The sequence below is a fragment of the Vulpes vulpes genome, chromosome 2 (genome assembly GCF_048418805.1).
Source record: "Vulpes vulpes isolate BD-2025 chromosome 2, VulVul3, whole genome shotgun sequence".
In the NCBI taxonomy this organism is placed as follows: Eukaryota; Metazoa; Chordata; class Mammalia; order Carnivora; family Canidae; genus Vulpes; species Vulpes vulpes.
The window spans coordinates 30,081,001-30,107,047 of record NC_132781.1 but is presented as its reverse complement, the minus strand read 5'-3'; the positions used below and the strand labels follow the sequence as shown (position 1 = coordinate 30,107,047).

The window sequence follows — 26,047 nt, the reverse complement described above, 5'->3', positions numbered from 1 at the left end:
TTAGTTAACCCCTCTAAGCCTGAGTATCTTCATCTGCAAAACAGTAGAAACTTCAGAGAATGCCTGTGAGGATTAAATGAAGTAATCCAAATAAAGTGTTTAGCAAATTCCTAGAAATTCTTATTAAAATGGAGGCTAATCAGTCTTGGGAAGAGTGATTCTTCCCCTCTTCAGGTATTTATTTCCATGCAGAAGGCACTCAATTGGAGTAAGAAACCTACTTTCCTCCCTTGTGCTTGTTGCACCTTGGAGGGGATGGGTGGAGTAAAGGAGTTATCTGACTTGATTAACACATTTATGAAGAATGAGTTATGCTTGGCTCAGCAGCTCCCTTGCTTCCTATTGAGAGTGGGTTGTCATGGGAGTTTTTTGTTTTGTTTTGTTTTGTTTTGTTTTTACCCAAACCATTTTATATCTCATTTCTAGGCAGGCCATCGTGAAGCATGTGCCTCCTGAGCACTTTGGGGCAGTTAGAGTATGTATTGATTGAATTATGAAGATGAATTGTCATTGCCTATTATATAGCAAGGCAGCATGTTGAGTGGGCCTTTGCTCAGAAGGCAAGACACAATACAACCGATTACTGTTAACTCAAAGATGTGGTTTGATAGTCCAGCACAAGAGAGAGGATAATAGAGTCAGAGAGTCAGAGAGTGCATTAGACCTAGAAAGAGACAGAAGAGACCTAGACAAGAATAAGGACTAGGGTAATCAACTATAGTCTTCCATGGCCCCAGAAAGGTCAAAGGAGAATAGGTATTATTTAGCTAAAAGTTGTTATTTTGAGAAAAATGGATGATCCACTGTCATAATCCTTCAAGATAATTTCTTCTGAAAAATATAGACCATGACTCTCTTTCATGATGAAGAGTGCCCTTTCCCCAGTAGCATCAGCATCATGGAGCCTGGTGGAAGTACAGTAACTGCAGGCCTCACCACAGACTTAGGAATCCTGTTCTGCATTTTGACTCCCAGGGGGCTCACATGCAAATTAGAGTTTGAAAAGCACTAGCCTGGGGTATTCAGAGATTATTAGAGGGAAAACTTGGGTTCCAATATTCCCTTCACCACTCTCCAGCATGTGACACTAGAAATGGCTTATTCTTCCTGAGTCTCAGCTTCCTTAACTATAGAATGGGAGGGACACTCATTGTTTTTAGGACTTCTTGGACATAACAAATGATTTGAATGTGCAGGTAGTTTGAAAACAGGAAAGGGCCCTAGAAATGGAAGCTCTCCAGTCACTTCCTATATGAGGTTGCAGAGGGGACAATGATCTTCCCTCCGCTATCACTTGTGAATTTAACTTTAATGCTAAACTGTATTCTTTCTTTCTAGCTCTGAGTAAACTCTACCGTGTGTGAAGATGTGAACAAGTCAGCAGATGATGCATTTATTTTTGAACACGTTAATTTCTTTATCAGCTCTATTTATTTTCTGAGGGCATCACTGTATTACATTAATGCTTCAAGTTGTTAACAATACCAGCTGGCACTGCAGGCATCACTTATATTCACAGTGTAAAAGCCCAGGGGGTAGCATGGAAATTGTCATCCAAACCCCAATGCTGGATTCCCTCCTTGGCATGCTTTTCATCTCCCCTTGGGAGAGCAGATCCACCATTCCCTCCCCTGTTTTTAAAGCTTTTTGTTTATGATAGGATTTGGCTTCTCTTCAGTTTATTTTGTTCTTCTCTAGTGGATTTTGAGGCCTTGGAGGAGCAGAGACCTTTATAGTTTCTTTATCTGTTTCCTCAAGGTTTAGCACATAGTAGGAATGCAAGAAATACCCGCATAATTTGAGTGGTAGGGGAAAACACAAAATCTACCATTTTATCCCTATTCATTCATTTGTTCTCAGCATCAGTGGAACTTTCTGATAAGCAATCTTTGACAGTATAGACGAGATCTTGTGCTCCCGTGTGCTTTCATAGCACACTTCAAAATGCTCATCACTTATATATGCATCTTCAATGAATGTCTTTTCTGACACCTTGTGAACTTATTGCTAGCAGGGATTGTCTCATTTCTCCCCATGTCCTGAGGGCCCAGAACAAGATCTCTCACATAGTAGGTGTTCAGTAAATATCTGTAGAATTAAAATGAGTGATTTGACACAAATTCTACTTTCTGAAGATTTCTACTGCGATACTGTGATTTATAAGAAATATATATTTGGTCATTCAGATTCTCTTTTCTTGGCTGTTGTAATCTAGTAAGTAAAATGTTTCTCTGAGTTCTCTGAGCTGTTCTCACAGAACTTTAATCCAACCCAAGGTGGGGTCTTGAGGACATTTGATTTACTGCTAGTTGATCAGAAGCAGATAATGACCTGAATTGGGTGACTGACATCTGAAGGCTGAGGGAGTGTGAGACAGTCAGTTTCTTGGGACTGAGCCCTCAACCTGTGGAATCTGGTGCTACTTCTGCATAGGGAGTGTTAGAATTCAGTTGAATTATAAAACACCCAATTGGCATCCAGAGAACTTCTTGGTGCTGTCTGGGAAAGCTTGTCCCACTTTCCACATTGGAATTGGGTCCAGAGCCCTAATTTACCTACCTTTGTGGCATCTTTCCACGAACAATTTATTTCAACAGCAAACCTTTCCCTGTTGGAAATCTGGCCAATTTCTTCCTAGTTTAAGAAGTTTCCCTATCAGTTTCCCCCTCTACTGGCCTATTGCCTGGAGAGAAGGAAAGTAACATTTATTGCCTACTTTCAAAAATATGTGACAAGTGTTACTATCTCTACCTTTCTAGTGATAAAGAATGATGCCCAGAGGGTAACTAGCATGACCAAGGTCACAGAGCTACTCAAAGGCAGGATTTCAACCCACATCTAACTGTATTTATAGTCACTCCTTTCACAGAATCACATCTCCCTTTGTAGGGGATAGAGGATTCTTTCATATTTTCTCTCTGGCATCTGTTCTTCAAGGCAGGAACTTGGTCTCTGAATAGGGCCACAGAACTATCTGGTCAGAGTTTGAGAAGAGTGATATTCTTAATTTAATTCCTTATTAAATTAAGATTTATATTGTATAGATTTATTTTAACACGAGTCATTCAGAACTCAAACTTCACTCTTCCACACCATGCCACTTCTTTCCAGGTTGGGCATGTAACTTGACTGTGGCTCATTCCATCTTTCTCAGATCTAGGGCACTAGATGGGCACTAGATCAGGGCACTGATGGCTATTCTTGTAGATGCTTGCTGATTGATCCTTTCATTGGTGGTATGAACTGGGTTAAGACTCAACGTAAGCTCTGATACAAACGTGTTTGGATTGTCAAGAAATATATATGTCCCCCTCTCCCAGCTCAGAGTCTGTTCAAGTCACATATTTCATAAAGTCTAAAGAAAAAAATGGTCATCAGTATAATTATTGTTTGGCTACAGACCCATCAATAACCATTATTTAAAAATATATATTCTCGTAACTTATACTTCATTTAATCTATTACTTACAGCTGTAACTGATTTTTTGAAGCATCCTTTCAACATCTGTTCACCAAATATGTATTCAATGCCTACCTTGCACCAGGCATTTTATGAGGTATTGAGAATGGCAGGAGAGAAATCATGGGTCCTGGCCTCAAGTATAATTCATTCCTACAAAAAGTACTCACATCTGCCTGATGGACTCAAGGGAGGTTTCCAGAGGAGGAGGCTCTGATGGAGACTGGATAGAGGGAATGAACATGTCTGGAAGCAGTCAGGTGGTAACTGAGAAAAAGATGTTGTATGGTTAGGTCATAGCACATAACAACAAGTTCTATAGTCCAATAAATTCTGCCCATGAGCTATTATTATTTAATGGATGTAAGAAAAAAAAGGGTTGTTTTTTTTTAAAGAAGAGAAAAGGAGCATCTGAAAACATTCAAGATCACAGTTGTGCTCTGAGCACATTCTAATAGGTTTTTCCTGTCCTTATGTAGCCATTTGATAGAAAAGAACTCTGCATTTCAATTGCCAGAAAAGAGCCATCAGGCTGAGCAGAGAGAAGCCCTTCATGAGGTCCTTTAAAATCCGGTGTGGCTGCAGTGCTCTTGATGGAGACAAATGGGACAATCTGGTCACTGACAATGGAGTGGCAACTGTGATAAAAGGCCCTTCTGTTAATGGTAGTGTCCTCTCCAACCAAGCCACAGGGTGCTCTAGAAAAATGCATGTGCTTTCCGGCCCCACGCATTTTTTTTTTTTCTCTTGAAGAGAAGCAATTTCATCATACAGCTGAAGGGACTTGGGTCAAAGTTACATTGGGGCTCTGGTTAGACTTGAAGAGTAGTGGGGTAGATTATTTTAAATGGTGGCTCACCATATGACTCATTCACCATTGTCTCATAACCCAGAAAGCATCTAGTCTAAACTCCTTTTAGAAAAATGCAGCCCAGAATGGTCCAGCAATTTGCCCAAAGTCACACAGATGATTAACACCAGGTCTCTAATAATCCAGTGCTGACCCTTATAATAAGTACTGATCTGCCCTATTCAACATAAGTTATTTCATTAATAACCATTTACTGAATGCTTCTGGGGTGCTAAACACCTCCTCATCAAGCAGTGGATTATTCTCAATGGCAAGGCAGCATCCAGTTGTGAATCAATGTTCACTGCTTTTAGGTCTTGATCTAGCTGCCTTATGATCATTTATCTCTCTAAAGCCTCAATTTTCCCATCTGTAAAATGGAGGAGATATAGTCCCTGCTGCAAGGACATCATTAAGATTAAATGAGATAATGCATGTAGAGATCAGCATGGTGTCTAGTGTAACTGTGATGTAATCATTCTGGGCTCTTCGGCCAGAGCAAAGATCTTTAATTATTATGTCTGCCTGTCCTAAAGGTGGTTATGAAAGTTTTATTTCCTCTGTGTTGCTTTCTAAGCCCCTCCCCTCTAAATCCCTGATTGACAACTCTGGAGGGCTGAAGCTTATCTCCTTTGAAGCCATCCCTTTCTCTAGATGGCTCCTTCCTCCCACCTCTGGATTCTTGGCAGCCTTCCCTGGAAGAAATTCAGATGTGTCCTCTCAATACACACCCTCATACCCTTGGGAGGGAGCTTTGTCAATGACATGTCCTCATCTCCCAAAGCCATTCTGAGAGGAACAGAGGCCAGCTCCCAGATGGCATATCATCTGTCTCTGAGCCCAGCCAGGTTTGGGTTGGCTCACAAGATCTGGGACTTGTCTTAGTCTCTGACATTCTACTAAAGGGTTCCACAGAGCCTTGGAGTTTAAAAAAAACAACAATAACATAATAAGTAGTGCTGCACATTAGCCCTTTTGGCAAGAATCAAGGGAAGAGCACACTTCAGCACATACTTGGCTGTGCACATTCTTAACAGCATAATTGAGTTTTCTTGGTTCCTTCTGAAGCTTGATCACCTCTAATGTAACACGTCATCTTCTCGGCAAGGTTTTTGCACATGCATGAACACCCTGCTTCTCTGGTCTCCTTTTGCAAATCATCCTTCTGTGAGTATGCAACCTACTTTTGTGCACAGCCAGTTGGAGGGAATGCTGGCCATTCCAGTGTGCATTAATGATGGCAATACATTCCCGAGGGAGGCAGAAACTTCAGCAGAGGTCTGGAACAGATTTGCAAAATAACTCTATCTGCATAAAGCAGTTCTTTTCCATTAGTGAATTCCTTAGCCCCAAAGCTTGTGAGGCTCATTTGAATGGTTACCTTTTGTGGTTTCTTTGTCTCTTTTAATTTGAGGAATGAGCTTTTAATTTTGGATCTCTTAAGGAAATTTTGGAGCATCTTGTCTTGTTCTTTTTGTCATCTTGGAAAATGAGGATGTAGCTTTGAAGTGGAGCAAGAGGAATGAGTAGAGAGAAAAAAAGACCTTTTTTTTTTTGGTTGGTGGGGGGAAGACTTACATCACATCCATCTGCCATTTTAAACTTTGTGACAACAGGTCCTCAGACAGGTTAACTGATTGGTAGAAGATGACAAGGATCTTGTGTAGTTTTCCCCAGATTGGTCTGCCTCCAAAGACCATGCACTACAACACAGATAAAATGATTCTGTCATTTTATTACCTCTTCTCGAAGTCAGGAGTTCATTTTTTTATCCTCGTATTAGCCTTCTTCTCATACTTCTTTTTGGGTTCTTTTGATGTAAACATCATGCATCTTTTAGGATCTGAGGCATTGCATATTTTTCCCATTTGAATTCCAGTAACAATATATTTTCCTTATATACTTAGCTTTTTACAACACTAAATGCTTTGATTTACTAAACAAAACCACCCAAGTTTCTTCTAATTTGATTTGTATTCAAAAGATTAATACATGGTGGAGCAATTAATTCTTAAAATCTCTTTTCCCTGTTGATGGTAGCTTGAAATATAGCTAGAGCTTTTCTTTCCACATACTGTTTTCATCCTGAAAATTCATATTTGTCCTGAAGTACTTGTTTAATTCATATTTTTGGTAATAAATTCATTTATATTTTAATGTCAGCAATAATTTGAGAGGTGCTTATAAATAATTACTTGGTGCAATAGCAACAGGACCTCTGTTTAATAGAGAATGTGTGCAATGGGGTTGGTCTACATAATCTTGCTGTTTGGGAAGCTTCAAATTATTGTCCATGGCCAGGGCTCAGGACTCATGTGTGGAGACAGCAGAAGACAAAGCAGCCTGGATTTGTCCTGAAAGTGATGGTACATCATAGGATGTTTCACCCCTAAGTGTGATTTTTGCTGTGGATTTTTTGTATGGGTGCCCTTTATAAGATTAAGAAAATTCCTTTCTATTTGGGGCTTGCCATGAGATTTTAAAATCACAAAATGGAGATGAACTTTTTTTTAAATGCTTTTTCTCCATTGAGATGAAAGTATGATAATTAGCCTGTATTTTGTTAATGTGGTGAGTGAACTGTTCAAGTTTTTGGACATTAAGCCAATCTTGCTTTCTCAGAATAAACCTTTCTTGGTCATAATACATTAAGTCTTTATAAACACCACTGTATTTGATTTCCTTATATGTTGTTTATGATTTTCTTCATCTTCAGGACTGAGATGATCCTGTCCTGTTCATTTCTTGTAATGCCCATGTCAGATTTTGGCATAACGATTTTGTTGGCTTCATAAAATAAATTTGGGTCTTTTCCATTTCATGCTGTTCTCTGAAACAGTTTGTATATAATTGGCTATGTCTTCTTTAAATGTTTGGTAGGATATACCAGTGAAGCTACTTGGCACTGAGTTTTCTTTGTAGGAAGTTTAAAATTATGGATTCAATTTCTTTGATGTTATAGGATGATTGAGATATCCCATTTTCCCCCATGTTAGTTTTAATAAATTGTATTTTTAATGTTAATTTTTCTATTTTATCAAAGCTTAACATTTAATGACCTAAACTGTTTATAATATTCTCATGTTATCTTTTTACTATCTGTAAGATCTGTAATGATTTTTTTCCTTTTTTCTTACCTAACAAAGGTTATTTTTCTTCTGTTTTCTCTTGATCAGCTTTGTTAGATAGTTACTTTAATTACTAGCTAGTCAATTTTATTACTCTTTTCAAAAGATCAACTTTGGTCTTTGCTGATTATTCTAAGTTTGTTCTCTCCATAATTTTTGCTTCTACTATTTTTCTCCTTTATTCCATTTTCTTTGAAACTTGCTCTTCTATTTCTGATCTCTTGAGATGATTGCTTAGCTCATCACTTTCTGTCTTTCTACTTTTATAATACATTTATTAAAATTTTTTTTTAAAAAAAACTATTTATTTATTCATGAGAGATACAGAAAGAGAGAGGCAGAGACGTAAGCAGAGGGAGAAGTAGGCTCCTCACAGGGAGCCCAATGTGGAACTCAATCCCGGATCCCGGGATCAGGACTTGAGCTTAAGGCATATGCTCAACTGCTGAACCACCCAGGTGTCCCAAGAGCGCACTCCTTATAGGGATATGCTAACTGAAGGCAGAGACACAGGCAGAGGGAGAAGCAGGCTCCATGCAGGGAGCCTGGCTGGGACTCAGATGGGGTCTCCAGGATCATGCCCTGGGCTGAAGGTGGAGCCAAACTGCCGAGCCACCGGGGCTGCCCACTTGTTACATCCTTTTACAATATCTCCATGTTTCAGATGACTCTTGTGAACAGTTGATAGTTGAGCTTTGTTTTATTATAAAGCCTGGAAATCTTTGCCTTTAATTGGAACATTTGGTCCATTAACATTAATTTATCACTGTTATCTTGGGTTTGAATCTCTCACTTTATTTATTGCAAGCTTCCTGTTTATGCCAACCAATGTATCTTTCTGTATTCTTTATTTCTTATCTTCTTTTATACTGATTGAATTTTTTCAGTTTCATTTTCCTTTTCTTATAGCTTGTTAAATACTTGTACTAATCTATTGGTGGTATCTTAGTCAATTTCAGCTATTCTAACAAAATACCATAAACTGGGTGGCTTATCAACAGTAGAAATTTATTTCTCACAGATCTGGAGGCTGGAAGATACAGATCATGGTGTCAGCATGGTTGGGTTCTGGTGACAGACCTCTTCTGGGTTGCAGATGGCCAAATTCTCTCCCATATTCTTATCTGGTGGAAAGAGAGAGAGAGGGAAAACAAGCTCTCTCATGACTCTTGGAAGGGCATTAGTCTCATTCATGGTGGCTCTACTCATGACCTCATTTGATTCCAATTACCTCCCAAAGTCCCTATCTCCTGATACAATCCCACTAGGGAGTAGGGATTCAACATAAGAATTCTGGGTCGACACAAACATTCACCCTGGAGATTGGCTGCCCTAAACATTACAACATGTGCCTATAACCTAGCAAAGGTTAGTGTTACTTAATATTTTTTACACTCTTTCTGTACAGTGCAAGGACCTCAGAATATTTGAACTCTACCTTTTAATTCATATACTATTGTTGTTGCATATCAGTAAAGTTTACAGATATTTTAAATTACCAGACATAATTATTATTGCTTAATGCAGCCAATATCCACTGAATTGTAACCATATATTTACTCTTTTAATTGATCTGTATTCCTCCCTTCATCTCTAAGCTTCCATCTGGGATAATTTTTTTCCTCCTAAAAAACTTCATTTGCTATGGATCTGCTGAATTCTATTATTCTCTGAAAAATTTTCATTTCACTTTTATTCTAAAAGGCTATTATTGCTAGGTATTCTAAAGTGGCAAGATATTTGCAAAAATAATTCTATTGTCTTCTGTCTTTCATTATTCCTATTGAGACAGTAATATGTCTCTCTTTTTCTCCTATCTGCTTTTTAATCTTTTTTTTTTTTGTCTTTGGTTATCAGCAGTTTTGCTATGATATGTCTAAGTGTGGATTTCTTTGTCCTGCATGGGATTTATAAGAATTCTTGAATTTATGACTTAATGCCTTTTGTTAGTTTTTTAAAAAAATCAACCAACATATCTTCAAATTTCTCTTTTTAAAAAAAGATTATTTATTTATTTGACACACACACACACAGAGAGCACAAGCACGGGGAGCAGCAAGCAGAGGGAGAAGGAGAAGCACGTCCTCTGCTGAGCAAGGAGCCCGAAGTAGGGCTTCCTCCCAGGATCCTAGGATCATGACCAGAGCTGAAGGCAGACACTTAACTGACTGAGCCACCCAAATGCCCCATTCAAATATTTCTTCTTTCTCATTCTTTCTATATTCTCCCTCTGAGACTCATGACACATATGTTAGCCCTTTACAATGTATTTTTTTAAAAGATTTATTTATTTATCTGAGAGAGAGAGAGAGAGAGAGCCCGAGGGGGAGGAGCAGAGGGAAAGGGAGAGAAAAACTCAAGCAGACTCCATGCTGAGATGTGTGGGTCTATCTCATGACCCTGAGATCACGACCAGAGCTGAAACTAAGAGGCAGATGCTTAACCAACACTGCCACCCAAAGCACCCCTTCAATGTATTTCAAATGTCCTTAAATCTCCTATATTTTTATGCGTTTGTTCCTTCTTGAATAATTCTGGATATTTCCTTCTATCTTCTTGTTTTACATTGTGTCTAATGCAACTGTTAAACACATGGAGTTCTTACTTTTGGTTACCGTGTATTTTTTTTTTTTAGTTCTAAATTTCCATTTGATTATTTTTTTGTAGATTCCAATTATCCACCAAAACTCAGAATCTTGTCTTTTATCCCTTTTATAAGCATTATTATTCTAAAGTCTATGACTAATAATTTTATTTTTTTTTAAAGATTTTATTTATTTATTCATTAGAGGCACAGAGAGAGAGAGAGGCAGGGACACAGGCAGAGAGAGAGAGAAGCAGGCTCCCTACAGGGAGCTCATTGTGAGACTCAATTCTGGGGACCCCAGGGTCATGCCCTGGGCCGAAGGCAGACACTCAACTGCTGAGCCACCGAGGTGTCCTGACTAATAATTTTATTATCTAGAACTACCTGGATCTTTTTCTGTTTTCTCTGGTTCTTGTGTGTTTTTCCTTGTCTTCTCGTAGTACTTTGTTCTTTTTTATTATGTCCTGGCATTGTATGATGAAAATTAGGGGAAAAAGGCTTATGACAATGTTTTCTTTTTCCAAAGAGGATTTATGTTTCCTTATGGAAGATATCCCAGAGGCACTAGAAATCTGCAGTCATGTTAGTTCAATTTCACGGACTGAAATGACTTGAATTTTGGCTTCAAATTCTTAAAGGGTTAATCTTCCATTTTACCCTTACTCAGAGGATGTTGAGCTTTTAGGGTTTCCAAAGTTTATCAGTGCTTCTTTGGTGACTCTGGAGTCTAATTCTGGTTTCTCTAACTCAAATCAATCTGTTAAAATTTCTGTTCAGTAACTTGGACTCTACCAAACCCTTCTGGAATAAGCAGATACTTTAAGAGTAAAGAGGTCAAAAAAAGAAAAAAAGAGTAAAGAGGTCCAATTTTTGAATTTACCTCTCTTGGTGTCAATCTTTTTTCAAATGTCTCATAATTTCTCATTGCTTCTTAAAAATTATTATTTTATTTTTTTTAGCTCTTCAGTGACTTAGAGCAGATTAAATAAAATATCTAGATTTTCTAGTTGTTCTCTTTAAGAGTGTTGGGTGGACTACTTAGTCCACCATTTCAGTAGCTATTTAATTACCTTAATGTGAAATTGCCCCCCTCTCTGTGCTGTGTAAGAGAACCAAGGAGAAGAATTAGGTCCCAAGCCTGTTCTGTGAGGTTTAAGGTGAATCTAACATCCAGGGACTGGGCAAGACAGTGGCAAGGATTATGACAGCACTTCAAAGGGCAGTAAAATTTAAGGAAATATTTAAGACCACTGCACTAATTTCTCATTTTTTCACAGATGCCTCTGTTTTTCCTATAATAGAATACAATTCATTTTCAGGCTTTTTTAAACATTTTTTTCTATCCATAACCATAACTATATTTTAAGATGGGTGGTTATTGATAGTAATGAAGACTTTTTCAAATCTATTGAGCACCTGGATAGATTGGATATTCAAGGGAAGAAAAATGGAATAGCTCTACAAAATGGGAGAATTTGGAGTTCTATGTGGCAACAATGATGGAGGGGGTGAGGAGAAATAAGGGGAAAGGTTAAGAAAGAGATGCCAGTGTGATAGAGGTATGAGCTTAGTTGTGTGACACCTGCACCCCTGCCCCCTACATATCAACACCATCCTTCAATCTTCAGTAAAATAAAATAAACTCAACTTTTATAGCAGAAAGAAAAATATGGATTATTTTGTGTCAGTTGACATGAGGTAGGATGAAGGTTTGGAATAGAAAGAAACCCAGAAGAGGGGTTTGGACTTCCATTGGCTGTATGGTGCAGCTTATGTAACCATCATGACTTTTGGGTTACAAGAAGAACTATTTTCCTGGTTGACATCTCTTTGTGGGAAACTCCTCTCATTGTAAATGCGGGCCAACTCTGTGTTTCCCTGGGATGATAGAGGCTTTCCTCTCATATCACATTACAGTTCCCACCCCAGTCATAGTGATGTGTTACAGCTTGAAATGACCGAAAGCACCATAATCTAGGGGACCTGTGCTCTGTCTCCAATGGTTGTAGGATTGGTTACCTTACACTTGGAGACTCCGTTTCTTCATCTCTAAAATGGCATTGTATTAGATCATGGTTTGTAATCATCGTCTGAGGAATTCTTGTTAAAATGAAATTCTAAATTGAAGCATTCATACATCAAGTGAACAAAATGAAATCTAGTTGAAGTGGAGGAGTGGGCAGGGGTAGAAATCTCACCTGAAAAAAAAAAAAAAGAAATCTCACATCTGGACATCTCTTCCTTACTTTACAACCCCTAAGGAAGATTGGTAGAGTTTGATAACCAGTAGGCTTGATGGTTGCTTCAGCTCTAGCTGTCTCCTTATACAGAAAAGAATGAATGCCATTTCTCAGCCAACTAAGAACAATAGTAATTTAAGGAAAGATTACTTTTTGAGGTGGGAGATGAAAGGTGAAAAGGAAGCCCACATTTATGGAGGCCTTATTAAGTGCCAGACACAAAGCTAAGAACTTTCCTGGAGTGCCTCAGTTGGTGAAGTGTCTGCCTTGGGCTCAGGTCATGATCCCAGGGTACTGGGAAGCAGCCCTGTGTTGGGCTCCCTGCTCCATGGGGAGTCTGCTTCTCCCTCTTCTTCTCTCCCTCCCCCCAGCTCCTGCTCTCTATTTCTCCCTCTTTCTCAAATAAATACAATTAAAAAAAAAAAAAGAAAAAAACTTTCCTTAACTTTTCTAAGGGCTCTGTGGACTTGGTTCTACGCCCAGTGGAGGGAGCACCTGAAGCTCAGAGATATGTGGCTCAATGTAACAATTTTAGCATGTGGCAGGGCTGCATTCTAATCATCAGCCATGGAGGTCGGGGGTAGAAAGTAGGCATCTGGGCAGCCTGAGGGGCTCAGCGGTTTAGCGCCACCTTCAGCCCAGGGCCTGATCCTGGAGACCCGGGATCGAGTCCCACGACGGGCTTCCTGCATGGAGCCTGCTTCTTCCTCTGCCTGTGTCTCTGCCTCTCTCTTTCTATCTCTCATTAATAAATAAATAAAATCTTAAAAAAAGAGAGAGAGAGAAAGCAGGCATCTTAGTAAAGGAAATACAGGTTTGGGTCCAGGAAAGTGCCATGGGACATTTTGAATGGAGAGACATCTATATAGATATCTTTTTGCTTTCAGAGGTAAACTTGTTATTCTTTTTATTTAGTGTGATATGGGAGACTCCGAAAAGATGCTTCAGCCTGAGGATGTGCCTTTAATTCAGGGTCTAAGTTTTTCCCTGCTTGGTTACCTACACTCACAGCCCTAGCCTAGAGAGCTGGCAAGACACTGTTAATTAGCCACCCCCCAACCTTCTTTTAGTGCTCTAGGGATCAATATGTGGCATTGTCCTATTTCTGAATTACTAACATGCATTCCTATCTTTTCCCAAGAGTTTTAGGGAAAATAATCTCATCGGTTAGAACCCTTGGCATGAATTAAGTGTGCAAGATATTGGACAATTTTTGGAGGGAAGAAAAAAATTACATGGGGATTTCATTATCATTATGCTAATGACTGTCGCTGGTTTTGAGGCAATGTGATACAGTGGCTAGACAGACATAGAATGCCAAGTTCACAGCAATAACAATATTGCTAACAAAACACCATTTAGTAAGTGCTACAGATAATTTTATGTGTCAACTTGACTGGACCATAGAGTGCTCAGCTATTTGGTTAAACATTATTTCTGGGTGTGTCTGTGGGGGGGCATTTCTGGATATTAAATTTGAGTTGGTAGACTGCCCTCAGCAAATGTGGGTGGGTCCCATTCAATCTATTGAAGACTTGGATAGAATAAACGGCTGAGTAAGAAAGAATTCTTTCCCTTTACCTGTTTTCTAGCCAGGACATTGGCTTCACTGGCTTCCTCTTACACTCAGACTGAACCTGGCTCTCCTGGTTCTCAGGTGTTTGGACTCAGACTGGAACTACATATCCAGCTCTCCGGAGTCTTCAGCTTGCAGATGGTGGGACTTCTCAGCCTCCATGATTGCTTGAGCCAATTCCTTATAATTAATCATATATATGCAGATATGTGATATATGTATCTCCTATTGATTTGTTTTTCTGGAGAAGCCTAAATACAGTGAGTGATGACTGCATAGTAGGCGCTGCACTAACATGCTGCACATAACATCCTATTCAATACGATCCTCCGCAATCTTATAAATTTGGTCTGGTTATTTCTGTTCTGCAGATGAGGCTTACAGCAGCTAAGTAACTTCAACAAGGCCATATAGCCTGAGGGGGGGTGGTCAGTGAATTTATCTGTGTTAAATGGGAATAATGACACCTTGAAAGACTGTCAGGGGGATTCAATGAGGTGATAGGTGTGAATTATTTGGAACAGGGTAGAAGGCACGGTAGGGATTCAGAAATAGCAGCTTTTGCTATTTCATTTTTACTGTGTTACAAAATTCAGAGGATTTGCAGCTCGTGAAATAGATGTAATTCCTCCAATGTAATATATCAGTAACATCTGAATTTGATCATTTGTTCATCTCCATTAAGCTCCAATGATATTTCATGTTATCCTGGGGAAAGATGTGATTACTGTGACATTTAAAATTCTGCACAGCCCAGGGAGAGGGAGAAGGCACACTCCTGGAAACAAGGGAAAACCCTGGTTAGATTGTCATTAGACAACTCCAGGCTGCTGTACTTTAGGAAGCTGAACAGCTGCAAAGGTCACCAGGAGGTGCTTTGTTTCCCAAAAGGTGTTTGGTATTTACTTTCACTCAAGCATGTTCCTTCTGCTCTGATAACCATTGTCATCTTCCATTACAATAAAAGATGTCAGAGGGATTTTTACAGGCATATGGCATTAATTTAGATTTCCCTCTGCAGTCATAAGAGGGTTTGCAAAAATGAAAACAAAACAAAACAAAGCCCCACTCAGCCATTCATCAATTCATATTTATTGGACAGGGATCATGTACCACACAGCCAGGAGGACAGGATCTCCATTTCGAAATCCGTGGAATGCGCACGCTCTTTGCAGGGTGCTGGCTCCGGTGGTGCTTCACTCTCAATTTCCTCTCCGGTGTTTGGGAAACAGGTCAGAGGACTGTGCAGATTTCCTTGGAAAATATAACAATATCAGCCACATTTTCTTTTCATCGTAATGTTGCTGGGGATTATAACAGCGCTTTCTAGCTGCCAGAGCCTGTTCATGTCCATTCCATGGCTTGCCACAATCCAGTGAGGTAGGCTGGGCAGGTTCGGCTATTTCTTTGTCGTTAGGGGTGAGGGAACCGAAGCTCAGAGATTTTGAGCCAGTTGACCAGGGTCTCAGCCGGAGAAGGGGGGCCAGTCTGTGAAAGCTCCCTCCATTCTTATTCCTTGCCCATCTGTCCTTCACACCTTGGGAGCCTTAAAACAATCTGATGATGTTGTTATCTCGCATGTAATCTTTCCATTCCTCATCCTTATCTTTAGGATAATGTCCAAACTTCTTGACATGCTTCTAAGGTCTTTTGAGATTGGCCATGCTCACTTCTTTAGACTTATTTTAAAACCTTCCCATTGCCCCTACCCTGTTGTCTACCCCCCAAACTATGCTCTGGCTATATTGGACCCCACTATATCACACTCTCTTCTCATCTCCCTGCCATTACTTGGAAAGCTGCCTTACCTTCCCATTCTCCCACATACCTGCCTAATACTTGCAAATTATTGAAATCTCCTTGTAGACATAACTCCCTCCCAGAAACCGGTCCTGATCTCTCTTACCTGTGTTAGATGCCTCCACTATGTGTATCTGTCACACCCTCTTCCTCCCCTCTGCTGGATCTATTCGTCTGCCTCTCCTGCTGGGCTGTAAGCTCTGTGAGAATGTGGACTGTGCACATCCCATCGATGGGCAGCACCTGTGCCCCTAGAGGGCAGGCAGGCAGGCAAGAATTTTCCATCATGGAATGAATAGTTTGTTTATTCATTCTGATGATATTTTTCAGTTAGCAGATCTCCTCTTGCACAAAAATCAGGAATCTCTAGATTACTCCTTATGCTGGTTATCCTCCATTTGCTCCCTCAGCCCCAGGAAGAAGAGGAGCCTAGTTGGATGCCTCCCTGGGCATCATTTGCTGGGTGTTTTGGGCTGGCTTCCTTCCAGCAATGGGAAGCATCCCCAGCAGAAGGGAGTATGGGAGGAGAGCAGGGTCAGGACACAGCCTCTTCCTTTCTGCCCTTTCTTGCTGTGATATGATGTTCTGATAGTAGCTGCATCCCTGTACCCCTACAGCCTTCTCCACAGTCCAGTTCTCAGGGGTCTCTGGCAACATTTTGTCTTCCCTTATCCCTCAGCCCTAAAGATGGAAATGGCTTCTAGCTGTTGCTGGTTTCTGGGCGCTTCATCATCACTTGCTTGTTTTCTGAATCCTCACCAAATATCTATAAGTAGTGCCTTCAGTTGGACCATCTGTGGTGGCTTCTATGTTCTGTCAGGTTTCTGATAAAGAATTCTACTCGGTACAGGTAAGATTATGATTTTCAAATTCTCTGGGATGGTTTCTGGCCATTTTAGATTTTTGGAGGTAACTCTCAAGACAGCTTCAAATTGCTGCCTTATTATACAGACATAGACAGGAATTTCCAGAAGGCTTGCAATAAAATTTTCTGTCTCTGCCAAACTTTCAGCATTTCCTCTATGAGTATCAGTAGGCGTCTTTAAATCTCAGAAGTCATATTGTTTAAAGCAGATTTGGTGTCTGTATATCTATACAGCTCAGTGATATGGGAGATCTCTGCCCTCTGTTAGGAATGGCTCTGTGGTGCTCCCAAAATTCAGTGTCACTTCTTGTCATTTGACTTAGGTAAAGGTTCTCTTGTAAAGGCTACATCCACAATCACACAATGTTGTTTAGATGGTAGGGACACTAGTGTGAAGTAAGTTGTAGATGCCATGGGTTTAAGCATCAGGTTTTCCTTTAAGATCCTGTGATCTCACAATTTCTTTTTAATAGAGCAGAAGTTGTATTCTCTAAGAATGTACGAATGGACTGAACTGTGATTTCGGGATATCTGGGATCTACTATAAGTAGGAGAAAGCAGAGCCATTTTCAGATCTGACATACCTTGGCTTAGAATCCAAAACTGAATCACTCTGTAGTCTAGGCCAACCTTAGCAGAACCTGAGGTGCAGGAAAACTGTATGTGTACAACTGTTACCTAGATGAAATGTAGTAAAACTGGACTTAGACAAGAAAATATTTGAAAATCACCTATCTGACAAAGGACTTGCCTCTAGAATGTATAAAGAACTCTCAAAACTCAGTAGCAAGAGAATAAACAACCCAGTTTTTAAAATGGGCAAAAGACTTCAACAGACATCTCATCAAAGAGGATATACAGATGAAAGATAAGCACATGAAATAGTGTTCAACATTATTCGCCATGAGGGGCATGCGAATTTAAACCATGTTCAGACACTACTACATATCCATGAGAAGGGCTAAAATAAAATAATCACAACACCAAGTTCAAGAAGGACATGGCGCAACTGGAACCCTCACATAGCACATGGGAATGTAAAATGGTACAGCCAACTTAGGAAATAGCTTGGAAGTTTCTTTCTTTCTTTCTTTCTTTCTTTTTTTTTTTAGCTTGGAAGTTTCTTGAAAAGATGGGTAGACATGAAAATGTCCCCCCAAAGGTGCTCATGCCCTAATTCACAGATCCTGTGACAGCACTACTTTCAAAGGCAAAAAAGGATTTGCAATTTGCAATGTGATTAGGGTCAGGACTTTGAAATGATGATGTTATCCGAGAATATCTGGGTAAACTCAGTCTAATCACATGAGTCCCTGAAAGCATAGAATTTCTTGCTGGGTCAGAGAGAGGTGTGATATAAATAGGACACAACAGGCTCTTGCTGGTTTTGGAGGTGGAGAAAAGGGGCTTCAAGGGGAACTCCTCATGGAGTAGGGAGCCTAACATGTGGCTTGATTCCATGACCCTGAGATCATTACCTGCATTGAAATTAAGAGTTGGATGCTTAACTGACTGAGCCACCCAGGCATCCCCAAGGGGTTCTTTTCTAGAGCTTCCAGAAAGGAATGCAGCTCTGCTAATAGCTTGGATTTAGCCTGCTAAGACCCATGCTGGGCTTCTGACCTATAAAACTGTGAGATAATAATGCATTGGTACTGTTTAAGCCATTACATTTGTAGTGATTTGTTATGGCAGCAATAGAAAACTATTACATCACATGGTGAAGCAATGCTGCTTCCAGGTACCTCTAGAGAAGTAGATACTTATGTTTACACAAAAACCAAGACACAAATTTTAGATCATGTTTTTTTTTTTAAACCATAATTGAAAAACAAACACCAATATATGAATGTTTATAGCAGCTCTATTTGAGATAACCCAAACTTAGAAGCAAACCAAATGTCTGTCAATGCGTGGAGAGATAAACAAACTGTGGTACTTCCATACAGTGGAATGCTCGTGGGTAGTGAACATGACCAAACTACTGGTATATGTCACAGACTGGATGACTCTCAAAGGCTGAGTGAGAGAAACCAGTCTCAGAATGTTATACACTGGATGACTATTCACATATCCTCAAAAAGACAAAACTGTGGTTATGGAGAATGGAGCCATGATTGCCAGAATATTCAATGTGTCTAAGAGAGGATGGCAGGAGGGAGTTTGTGCAGTGATAAAACTTCTATACCTTCATTATGGTGTTGCTCAAATCTATCTACATGTGTGTTAAAAATTCATAGAACTGTATAGCCCCCCAAGAAAGTCAATTCCCTGTATGATTATTTTTAAAATATTAAATAAACCCAAACTATTACAACCTAATAACAAAAGGAAAAACTGAAATAAAACTTATTGGCTGACACAACTTTCTGCTTTGTGGTATAGGAATTTCCAGTCCTAGGGAATGGACCATGCACATAGCTGGGAGAGGAGACAGTCACTTTTTTTTCTTTGTGCCCTGGGTGCCCCTCAACATCTAACAGTGGAAGCAGTTCTAGCTGGGGTTCTGGACACTTACCCAAGATTTTCTTTCCTCCATGAAAGGAGGGATTGGCTTACAGAAGCTCTATAGTCCTTCAGAGTGGGGGACTCATTTCAGCTTCTTGTCACTAGTACAGGTTCACCGACCACCCTGGCTTGCCCAGGACTGAGGAGGGGTTCCCAGTTTGTGGGACCTCTAGTTTTAAAACCAGGAAAGTCCCAGGGTAAATCAGGACTAGTTGGTAACCCTAACATGACTTGGGAAAGTCATATAACTTATCTGAGCCTCCTTTTTTTCATATATGAAATAGAAAGAATGTTTACCCTGACTACTTTACTAGGTATTGCGAGATGCTAACTTTAAATCGTAACATCTATGTAAGTGTGAGTGAGTTTGGTGACATTATTACTAACCACCACCACCACAACAAAAACTATGGGATTTAGGAGCAGTCTTAAAATGTGCAAAAAGGGGAGGTGTTACTAAAGGAGATCATGCAGTTGGAAGATATGTGTATGTGTGCCTGATTGTAAGCATTGCTGAGGTTGCAGTTTCAATTTTGTAACTATCAAAATATATGCACCCAAGAATGTAACTTTTGTTTTTGGCAGCCTGTTACCTGGGAGGTTTTAGTTACCTGGATCCCATGACAGGCCAGGGAAATGATTTTCAACATTGTTATATTGTAGAATCACCAGGAGATCTTTAACAGACAGGTACCTGGATCCTACTCCCAGAGATCCAGATATAATGGGTGTGGGGTTAGGCTAGGCTTTGTAATTTTAAAAATCTCCCTGAGTGAGTCTAATGTGCAACTGTGAGCCTCTTGATATATCAGGGCTGGGCATTTGCTCATTTGTACTCACAGTCTAATGAGCTCATTCCATGAGAGAAGAGTCAGGTATGCCTCCAAGAGACGTGACTTCTGATCTTCATAGGACAAGAACTCACATCTACAAAAAATGACCAGCAGTCACTCAAGGTAGTTAATACTGTGATTATGACTGTTTTTCTAATTTAAAGGGGTCAATTCTGGATCTGTGGCGGGGGGTGGAGGGTGGGTATATTCATTTGCTAGGACTGCTGGAACAAAGTACCACAAGTACCACAAACTGGTGGCTTAAACAACAGAAACTTACTATCTCACAGTGCTGTTGGCTAGAGGCAAGGGATTGTGGTGTTGGCAGAGCCAGACTCCTTCTGAAGGCACCAGAAAAGGTTCTATTCCAGGCCTCTCTCCTAGCTTCAGGTAGATTCTTGGCTTGTGGTCATATAATACACATATAACTTGGTCATATAACACCACCAATTTCCAGCTGGTGTTCTCCCTGTATACAATTGTTTTTGTTGTTGTTTCCACAATAATCAATATAATTATGAAGAATACAGGTCAGGTCTCATTCATACCATAGACCAAATATTCATTCTTCCAGCCCCATAACATGACAAATTTTCACTAGACTGTATACAGAGTTTTAAAGGAAAATTCTCCTAGAAAATATAAGGGAAAATAAATATAATCAAATCAGATATACTTTTTTCCCCACATACATAATATTACTAACATTAATTTTTTCTTATAAGAGACGTGTACTGTAGAAAATCTTTGATGTGCAGAAAAATATAATGAATAAAATAATTATCACTAATAATGTCATCTAACATTTTCCTAAGGTTCTTATAGTATTTATATATAAAATACTGTTGGTATCATACTGTATACAGAATTCTATTTTATTTTGTTTTCATTTACTGTTATATTGGGATACTTTTCCTGAGTCATTAAATATTATTAAACATTTTCCATCATGTTAGATACCATATTTTGTTTAGACATTCTCCTACTTTGAGGCATAAAAGTATTTATTATCATTTTAAATAATGCTTCAGGAAAACTTTCAATGTAAGATATTTTTTTTTGGTCAAAAATTGCGATCAATTTTAAGGATAAATTCATAGTAGAACTACAGGGTCAAAATATATGAATATTTTTAAGGCTCTCAACAGATATTCCAAGAATGCTTTCCAGGAAGTTTGTAGTGATTTATATGCCCTGAGAATACTTGAGAATATTTAATGTCATGTATCCTAACATAGAATATTATTGTGTTTTTAAAATACTTTCTTAAAAAAAGTAGTATCTTAGGTAAGTTCTCAAGTAAGTGATCAATAATTCTAAGGAAGCCTTATATCACAGGATGGGGAGTTTGTTTCCAATCTCCTTGAAATTGGCAGGAAAGAAAACACTGGAAAAGACTATTGAGGGAGTTTGGATTGTCCACTAAAGCCTTAAAGATTCACTTCACAGAGTAAATAATACAGAATTATGTGCCCTGGATCATTTACATTTGACTCTTGTCAATGTGGGGGTACAAATCATTTGATCTCCTTCAAGTATTTTCTGTTAGCATTTTTAGGAATAGCTTTTAAAATCATTCTGATTGAATTAAATAATTTTTCCAAAAGGACATTTTGTTTTAATTTGTTAAGGCATTTCATCTTTAACTCAATTTTAGGGTTGGGATGATCCAGGAACAAAGAAATTTAACACTCTATTTCATTGATTCTAAGACACCCATTTTTCATTTAAATGTCTTTGAAACTAGGATGTATAACACACTTTTTTGTACCCCAGATCCCTCTACCACTTTTTTCCTCCTCTACCATTCTTTTTTTGTTTTAATTTTTATTTATTTATGATAGTCACACACACACAGAGAGAGAGAAAGAGAGAGAGAGAGAGAGAGAGAGAGAGAGAGAGAGAGGCAGAGACACAGGCAGAGGGAGAAGCAGGCTCCATGCACCGGGAGCCCGACTTGGGATTTGATCCCGGGTCTCCAGGATCGCGCCCTGGGCCAAAGGCAGGTGCTAAACTGCTGCGCCACCCAGGGATCCCCCTCCTCTACCATTCTTGTGAACATTAGCCTGTGGGCTTTCACTTCTGATACCCAGCACCTGCATCTCTTTGTTGGAGGGCTGTAGGAAACTATATTTCTATACAGAACTAGAAGTGCCTGGTAATGTACATCTCCCTCCTACGCCTCCCATGCTAAACCAATGACAGATGGTACAGGGAGATAAATACTGCGCACTCCCTGGCCTCTGACTTGCACAACTGAGATAGGATTTACACTTTCTCCAGAATCACCTGTGGGGCTGAATTTACATGCCCTCCAAATCCCTATAGTGGGTTTTGCTAGACATCACACACTTGTGGGGGTTTCCCCCCTCCTTTTATGTTCATCTTATTTCTCTATTTCCCTACTGTTTCTTCTTCCTAATTCACAGACTTCCTCATCTCAGGGGAACTGAACATCTTACAAGATATGTTCTGTTGGCCAGGCAATCATAACGATACAGTCATCTTTGCCCATGCATGCATAGGCTTGGTTGTTTCTCCTATGGCATGAATGAACCATTACACCTTCACTTTTCAGTGAATAGAGCATTTAAGGACTATTTAAGGAAGGAATGTGCATCTTGATTGCTGTCAAAAAATCTTGTACTGAATCCTTTTGAAGAGATAAAAAGTGCCAGCATCAAAACTGCAGAATAGATGTCAAAGACTAGGGAGAAAATCCTAAAGACAGGAGTGGACTATTCCTTTAGGAAATGCTTCATTTTGATCATAGAAAGGATGTTATTGTGAAAACATGTGGATAACAACTGTGATTCAAAAAGGAGATTCAGAAGAGTTCCATTCTGAATATCCAGAAGTTTTAGAAATATCACAATTTATTTGTGTTTAATTTTCCTTTCTATATATACATGATAAAAATCTATGTTCAAACAGCTCTTAGATTTACTTAAAGGGGACATAGAACAAAAATTCTATTCTACTAGCAAATACTATGTCATATTTTAATGCCTCTTTTTTTTCATTCTTAGTGATACATAAAATAATGGCAAGTCTTATGATGGATAGAGACTTAAGTTTGATGAAATAATAGTCAAGAATATGCTACTTGAAACAGAAGGAATATAATCAATGAACAATCTTGACAATTTTGAGAAAACAGATTATTTCACAGACTTCTCATCTTCTTTGATTCACAGTAGGAGATCCATTGGTGAGTGAGGACCACCAGTTGGTTCATATTCTTGAAGTTTTGCAACTTTAGTCTACTAAATATTTCATGTTCTTCCAAAGTGTGTATATGTGTATACATGTGGTACATATATGCACATGAGGTATGTACACACACACTTATATACACACACATTTCTTTCAGATTTTTCTTAAATGGAGCACAGCACTTTTACCATTGAGAGAAGTAATTCATGCATTTGGTTTGCTGCCAGTTTTTAATTTTATTTATTTTTGTAGGGATCACAAAACTATATATAACTCATGTGATTCCCCACACAAAAATAAAACAGCTGGCATTAGATTAAATGTATTGATTACTTCCCTGAATGGTAAAACTGCTCAGTATAGAGAAATAGGATCTGCCTACCAACATCATTCCATATTCCATTCAAATAAATATTTGACCTGGACTGTCTATAAGCCAAGGTGAGTCCTTTATCCACCCCATTTGTTTTGTTTTCCTGTTTTCCCTTCCTGTATTTTGCTGATTAAAGATGGATTTCTCCATTGTGAAACAGCAACAGTCAAGCAATTCCAGAGGGACTTAGTTATAGATGGGATAATTTCTGCACTTTCAGAGTACTGTGGCAACACATAGCTCCCTTGTGCCAAATCAATTCTTCAGCAACATGATTAATTAACCTATAAGAACAAAAGTTTGAATGCTATTGCCTTGAAATGCACTAACCTTGTATTTTGCTTTTAGGTTTTTTTCTACCCCTCCATGCCAAAATCATTCTGTTGTATTTTTTCAAAACTTTGGGCAAATCAACAATGAGTATGTGCTTTACAATCCTTCCACTGCATTTATACTGAGAGTTTTATGGCCAAATTGAGGCAACATACACTTTCTTCTTCAGCAAAATCCATTACATTGTTCCAACATTAGCAGAACTAGCTAGTGTAGACAGGCTTAAACTCCTACCTCATTTTATTTTTTCATTCACTTTGTCTTTCTCTGCTAGAAGCAGGAAACAGCTAAACGAGTTTTTGAAAACGATAAATTACTTTAAAAATGTATTCTGTAATCATTTATTGATTACTGTACCATGTCTTGTGGGAGGGATAAAAAAATAACATGGACTTTGATTTACGAGGCTCAAAGCCTAGTAGGAGAGATACATGCCTCCTTTTGCTGCCCAAATTAATTGCAAATATAGTGTAATGAAGGCTTTATTAAAAGGTTTGCAGCTAGAGGGAGGATGGAGTGGGATTTTAGAGAGTGACTCCTCCTAGCTAACATTTCCCCCTCCAGGGTTCTAGATAAAAACACCCCAGTGCACCAAATAGACAAATAAGAGTTTGAGCCAGTCTTTTGTCTTCCCATTTTCCTCCCAATCATATCTGATTGACCTCCTCTACCTGTTGGTGGTAAGCAGGACAGCTGTAGTGAGAGAGACTCATTGGCTTTAACCAGAGCTCTGATTTCAATTACCACATGGAGAAAGAAAGCACAAGAGAGTAGGTAGGATCAGATTTCAAGCCTTTAAGACTAGAGCAACCCGGTATATGGTATAAAAATAAATTAGTAAATAAATGTAGTAACACAGTGCACATCTGGACAGACAGGTCAGCAACTTCTCTTGGTGTGGAAGTCATTGGTGTACCATTCCCAAGTGGGAAGAGGGGCCAGAGGCATATGAAAAAATGTAGAGGTAGCATCCATAGAGTACTGGTGCTGGGCATGGGGAAGGCAGCATGTGCCAAGATTTTCAAGGAAGAGGTGAACAGAAAATGCACCTTGAAAGATAGTAAGGAATCTGATGAGGAAATGAGGCTGGAGAGAAGGTGGAAAGGGTCAGATAATGCCAGGTGCTAAGGGAACTACTGTAGCAAGGGTCCAAAAGAATTGGATATGTGCTTCAGAAAGATAATTTTGACAGAAATGTGATGGGGTGGGCATGTTGATGGGGACAGGTGTGCTAGAGAAGCAAGAAGGTACAGTGCCTACATTGCTATTATCCAGGTAAATGGCAAAGAGCTGAAAACCAAATAGACAGTGTTTGCATGGAACAAAGGAAAGGGAATATATTTAAGAATGTTCTAGAAGTAGTACCTGTCTTATTCTTTATTCCAGATTCTCCAAGTGTAGAAGTCATTGCCTGAGAGGGCAGAGGCAGAGGAAGGCCAAGATTCTTACTATAAAGGAGTTTCCTCCATGAGGAAGGAAACATCAGGAGTAGGGAATTAATGACTTTGAACAACACTAACGTCAGCCAACTTGCAGTTCCCTCTGTTCTTTGGGGTCATTGCTAGACTCCAGGAGGTTTATCTAGTGCCGAGGCACTCTAAGTCTGGATGGCTTGATGCACTGTCTGAACTCGGTTTCACTGAGAGGCCATGTGGATTGAATGGAAAAAATCCTCACTCAGGTTCCTGCTACTCCTGTGAACCTTTTGGGTTCACAGAAACCAATCTGATCTTCCATGCTGGACTACATTGGACTAGAGGAAGCTCAGTGAAGATGTTCAAGGCTCCATCTGCCTAGACACACAATGCAGTCATTTCCATCCTAGGGACAGTTAGGAATGGTTCTCCTCTGCTTTCAAAACTAACAAATATAACTGGGGTTTTGCTTCTCTCAGAAAGTGGCCCAGGATGTGGAGCCCAGGCCCTTTCTCTGAGTTCCACCAAAATTTGTGATCTTTCTTCCCTCCCACACCCATGAGAATTATTTCCTAGAAAGGAGTAGGAAAGCCTTACTCTTCCTCCTCATGTACACCCACAAAACTTTGATCTAAATCACAACTCCTTTCAGTTCCCTAAGGAACCAGACTTTTGAAACTCAAAAGAGCATGTGCTAATCTCACACCCTTTTCTTGAGGCAAGAACATTAAATGGCCTAAAAGTTCAAATATGTGATAAAAAAAGAGGGAGAAAGAAAATAAATGGGAAAAGCTTTGGTTAATTTCAGTTGAACTTCCTTTGTAGAAAATATAATCACATGGGGGCTAGGATCCTGTCTGTTT

The 26,047-nt window shown here is 39.3% G+C and overlaps 1 long non-coding RNA gene across 1 annotated transcript in view; it reads right to left on the bottom strand.

The window, feature by feature from the left end:
• LOC140597782 (uncharacterized) overlaps window positions 1–19,941 on the bottom strand; it is a 45,473-nt gene extending 25,532 nt beyond the window's left edge. The window contains exons 1-2 of the long non-coding RNA XR_011999710.1: window positions 19,855–19,941; window positions 3,631–3,727 (exon numbers count right to left, since the gene is read on the bottom strand). This is a non-coding gene — a long non-coding RNA (uncharacterized lncRNA). The remainder of the gene's footprint in view (window positions 1–3,630; window positions 3,728–19,854) is intronic.
• Window positions 19,942–26,047: the final 6,106 nt, after the last annotated feature.